This window comes from Triturus cristatus, chromosome 11 (assembly GCF_964204655.1).
Source record: "Triturus cristatus chromosome 11, aTriCri1.1, whole genome shotgun sequence".
In the NCBI taxonomy this organism is placed as follows: domain Eukaryota; kingdom Metazoa; phylum Chordata; class Amphibia; order Caudata; family Salamandridae; genus Triturus; species Triturus cristatus.
The window spans coordinates 657,398,987-657,404,423 of NC_140594.1; the positions used below are offsets into that span (position 1 = coordinate 657,398,987).

General features: G+C 44.4%; 1 long non-coding RNA gene across 1 annotated transcript; it reads right to left on the minus strand.

Moving 5' to 3' along the window:
- Positions 1 to 287: 287 nt before the first annotated feature.
- On the minus strand, positions 288 to 4,732 carry LOC146785258 (uncharacterized). Its single transcript, XR_014970946.1, has 3 exons — positions 4,696 to 4,732; positions 1,407 to 1,545; positions 288 to 710 (listed from the first exon to the last, which is right to left on the minus strand). It is a non-coding gene; the product is annotated as an uncharacterized LOC146785258 (long non-coding RNA).
- Positions 4,733 to 5,437: the final 705 nt, after the last annotated feature.

Here is a 5,437-nt window from a genome sequence, read left to right on the forward strand (position 1 = left end):
AGGACCATCCACAGAAAAGGCACCCACAGCCTTAGAGGACCTGGTGGAGTCGACCCTTGAGATTGAGGCTGTCGTTGGAGTGACGTTGATCGATTCCTCTGCACCGCCCAGGTTAGTGTAGCAAATAGTACTCCAGACCATATTTTACTTGCAACACACAAATGCATTATGGGAATAGCAGTCAACAAATCCAATTGGAAAGGCAAGTGGGAAGCAAACCAGCATAGGCGCAATCAATTGTGACAAGCAAGTTTAATCTCTACACACAGTGTTTTGAGTAATTGCTAAATATGATAATACTAATTGCAGAATGAAATACATGTCCTTTTTTGAAAACTTAAATTGCACTGTTTCACATCACAGATGCACCTGCACAGGAGTCAGATGACAATGAAAGTCATGCACCCCTGGAAAGAGAGCCACAGTCATCAGAAGACATCGCAGTGTCACCTTCACCCACAACACCTGCACCCACAAGATGCAGGATCACAGTCCCACCATTGCCTGCATTCGAAATGTGAGAGGATAGCCAACCTGACCCTCCAACAGCACAGTATGGACAGACACCCACATCAAGACCACGTGTCCTAGGTTGAAATAGAAATATCCACATCAGGAGGCGCAGGGCAGGTGCACAATTGAGAGATGTTGAAAATGACAGTTCAACGTCCTTTGCTGGGTTGGAGACTGCAATGTTGAGGGTACAGCGCCTGCAATGCAAACACATGCATTCAATGCAGGCACACCTTTCATCTCTTGCAAGGAACATGGGAGAGATGAGTGACAGCATTAAACAGCTCAAAACAGCTGTGCAAGAAGGTCAGAGTGATACCACACAACACTTTAGTGACATGACACAGGCACTCAAGGAGTTATGCAAAGTGATGCACGAAGACCAGGTGGCCCACCGCAAAAAACATCAATTCCTTAGCCGCATGGCTGGCTACACCAGGGCCATCAACCGCCTGAGCTCCGCAACAGCACGACTGCCCCGACAGGCAGTAGGAATGCAGGTTGAAATGACACATTGCTGTGGTGATGTGGCCAGGGGACTGATACAGGTCACCAATGCTGTGGAGCAAATACAAACTACTACAGTTGCTGCCAGTACTGTCCTGGGTGGAGGGGATAGTGAGGATGCCTCCAACCTCAGTAGCAACATAGCTCCAGTGGCCGTAAATAGTGTGGACATGAGCACAGGACTTAATTTGGTGAGGCAACCATAATCCGAATTTGTCTGGGCTGATGTACAGGTGCCATGGCAAAGTGATCCTTTTGCATTCAGACTTACATTGTGTGCATTTTCTGCTTGGTATGTGTGCATTACCACAACCTGAGCAAATTATTTTTGTAATAAATCAGAATGGCAATGGAACCAGGTAGTGGCTTGTTTCATCATTACCCACCTTAAAAATTATGCTGTGTTATTTTTTCACGTCTGCTTGTGGTGATTGTCCTGGCTGGTTGTCTCCCTCAGGCTCCCTGTCAGACAGTTCAAGGGGTATGGCGTCAGGATGTAAGAGAGCACAGCAAATGCGCTGTCACCTACAGGGTTGAAATCAACAGATTACTCACTGTTATGTGTCACCATGTGCCCAGAGTATGCAAAACATTGTAACATGTGTTTACCAAGCAGGTATCCTTCACCGTATTCTCCCCCAAGGAGACGAGTATGTATGCCACTGTGTCTGAAAATGTATGAGTCTTGTGTACTGCCAGGGAATCTAGCCACTCTGTCAGTTATGATGTGTTTGGAATTGCAAATGACTTGTTTATTCAGTGAATGGTATGATTTTCTGTTCTTGTAAATGTACTCATCCACTGAGCGGGGACAAATGGCAACATGCGTCCCATCAATGCAACCGATTACGTGTGGAAAGTGGGTTACCTGATAAAAATCTATTTTTGTTTGCTGCAATTCCTGTGGTATTGATGGGAAGCTTATTTTGTGGTGTATCCTGGTCAACATGGCATCAAGGAATTAATTGAAAAAGCGCAATAGGGCACTTTGTGATATACCTCCAGCTGCAGCTATTACATCCTGGAAGATACCTGACGCGAGAAGGTGCAGTGAACATAGGACCTGCACATGAGTGGGGGTGGCATGTGTCCTGTGAGTCTAACGCTGCAGTAGGGGATCTAATTCAGGTCATCGATCATGTCTGCATTTAACCTATACTTGTCATATATCTCTTCCTCTGTCTGCCCCAACAAACTAATGCGCACTCCTGTATCCTCCTTCTTCTCTGTGCTGCTGCTCGTAGCCTCATCCTCCTCGCCATGACGTAGAGCGCTGCCATTGTGAAACATTCTGAGGCCTTCTGGGCCTGTTTATATCATTTACAAATGCTTTCCACCTGATTTGATTGATTTCACCTGGTTACCACCTGAATGGATTTGATGGTATTTTTGCAAGTGCTAAATTGCGATTCCCTATTTATTCGGAATTTGCAAATTTACATACATTGCTTTGCGAGTGGCTAGTAAGAATTAGCTTTTTCGGGAATCGCAAAATAGGTATTTGCTGAATTTGCGAAAACAGAGGTTATTTTGCGAATTTTGATGATGCATTGTTGAGGGCTAGTTTGTGATTGCAAGCGGCCTTTTTGCGATTCGCACTGTTTGCAATCGCAAAATAGCTTGATGCATGTGCTCCTTAGAGTCTAATCCTTTCTCTTCCCTCTTCACCCTGACTCCAGCCTTTCCTCCTTTCTTCAGAACTCAGATAGACCACAACTTTCTGCTCGTTTACCATCAGAATCCTAAAAAGAACATGGAAATCAACTCTCAGAATACTGATACAGTTCTATTTTTTTTAAATGTTCTTGTGGTCCCTTAAATTATAACCACCCCTACCAGATTCCCAAGATGAGGGTGATCCAGTCTGCCTTTACTCTGTACCCCTCTGTTTCTTTCGGCCTTGCAGATTTCTCTTTAATGGAAACCTCAACGTCACTTTTAGGTTTTAAATGTGGCTTAAAGGCTCGAGACCCTGAGGTATCACGGCCCACAGTGATGTATACTTCCAAAATTATTTTTGGTAGTTCCTGTTCCTGATCTGGAACTGCAACCACTTCCAGTCTCTGGCGTATGGCCAGAACCAATGCTTCTTACTTAATGTTGCTCTGTATGACAGGAGAAACTGTCGAAAAGTTCCCCATTAACTTCATTCCTACCACAAGAGCTGATGCAGCTCAGTGCTCATTCTGTACTTGTTTCAGTACCTCAGGGAGAACTAGCATTTAAGCATTGTCATGCGTGCTGGTGTAAATGCATTCAAATAGGCTTCCCCAGGTGTTACATTCCTCGAGTAGCACCATCCATGGAGGGAGACACATTGTCAATATTCTATAATTGTCTTGGGGTGTTGTAAATAGATAAACAGCTTCTAACTGGTTGGTACTGTGAGCAAACCAGAAGGGAATCTCTTCACGCTTCGCAGGAGCTTTTCCCATGATAGAGTCAATAGTCTGTGAACTAATGGATTGTATCAGTGTCAGAGCTGCTGGTCCCATTGCGGAAGCAGCTTTAGAGCTCATGGCACATATTACAAACTGTACAAGTCTGCTGGAAAAGGTGACTGTTTAAGTTAAAACCCTACCACCTCAATGTGTGAAAGTTGTTGAGATGAGGAACAGGTTTGTAGCTAGCCAAGCCTGGCCATGTGGCCCGTTTATTGCTCCTGGATCCAAATAGAACCAATTCTGGAGTTCCTGGTAAGTAAAAGGGATTTACAAATCTTGGTAAGCCCTCTGGAGTACAAACTGTTGCACTGCGTATAAGGCTGAAATTGGAGCAGGCACATCTATAGCCTCAAACTCCACCCATGAGTAAAATGTTTCAAAGGCCTACGCCGTGCAAGTAGCTGTTATAAAAGTAACTGCCCCCCGCATCAGGGACACCTCAATGTTTGAGATGCTGAGGAACTGTTTCCCTGTAATTGACACCTATCACATTAGGTGCTACCATATGAACCGATTCAAATGAAACGGAATCAAAGTGTTACATAACCAGAATGGGGAATTACTTTTTAAAAGTCAAGTTTGACAAGCCTATGGTAATACGTGCTTCTTTATTCTCTGTAAGAGCTCTCCATCATTACTAAGGATGTTTCTGTAATGACTTGATAATGGTTCACGTGTGTGTACATGAAAAATAACTACTCAAGTGGTTCCCAAAACTTCCAGACCCAGCACTGCGTGCCAATATTGGGTTTACTGAGTCTCTGGCTCAGCTCTACAAGGTTTTTTTTTTCCACACCCATGGGCGACACAAATGGACTTAGTTCAATGCACCAATGCTGGAATGTGAAAGACATAGCTGAAATTGCGTTAATGCATTTAGGTTACTAACAGTCACTAAACAGGGATCCAGGGATACCGTGGGGATCAGAAACAAACCTTTTCCATTCTCTTTATTCTTGTATCCACAAGATGATCTCAGAAAAAGCACCTTAACTAAAAAGCATTATTATTTCAACAGGCGCACCCTGTTGCTAAACACATCTAAAATAACCACACGGAATACTATTAAAACAGCACAAATGCATGTTGGGAAAAACAAGAATTAATTAACCTTCATAACATGGCTAAAATGTTATCTACACATGTCATACCCTATGGGTTAAGCTAGGAGACTATTGAAAGTAGAATAACTTGCAGCTATTTTTTTAAGGTGAATGAGCCCACTACATACCTTATTTATAGCGAAACACTGCAATTATCAGTCAAGGTGTTCCCTGAAAAAAGCAAACACAGGTTCAGCATCAGTAAGACACTTTAATTGTGAGCACCATTTCCTCACTGTTTGCATTCAGCTGTTGTAGTATTAAATATGGTTAGTGTCACTATAGCATCCGTCCCCGTACAGGGTGTGGGGGTACAAACCCAAGTAAAAGGGAGGGGCCAAGAGTGGCCCGCCATATGTGTGTATATTTGATTTGCAATAAAGGCAGTGGGCTGAGCTGCTGTGGCAGTTGCGCACTGACCAGCAAGCAAGTAACCCAAGATGCTTGTTTACGGTCCAGGGAATACCTGGCTTGGCAGTTCAGGCTGGACTGTTCCCATGAGGAGCAGGGTCAAGACTGATTTGCATATGGCTGGGTCTGAACTGGGGTGGCGAAGTGAGCTAAAGAAAGATGATGGATTCAACCCAGATCTGTGACTGGGGGTGAGTGTCTGAAAAGGTTCAGTGCTCCGTCCATCATCTTATTGTGTTTCCTTTGTTCGTCCTAAGTTGGCAGGGTATGCCCAGACGTGGGTCCCTTGCTCTCTTTGCCACTGGATTCAAGCTAGCCCGGCTGATGAGGTTTGTTACCCCAAAGCCAGTCCCAGGATATTTGTTTGTTTGCGGTCCAGGGAAGACCTGGCTTGGCAGTTCAGGCTGGACTGTTCCCATGAGGAACAGGGTGAAGACTGATTTCCAAATGGTGGGATCT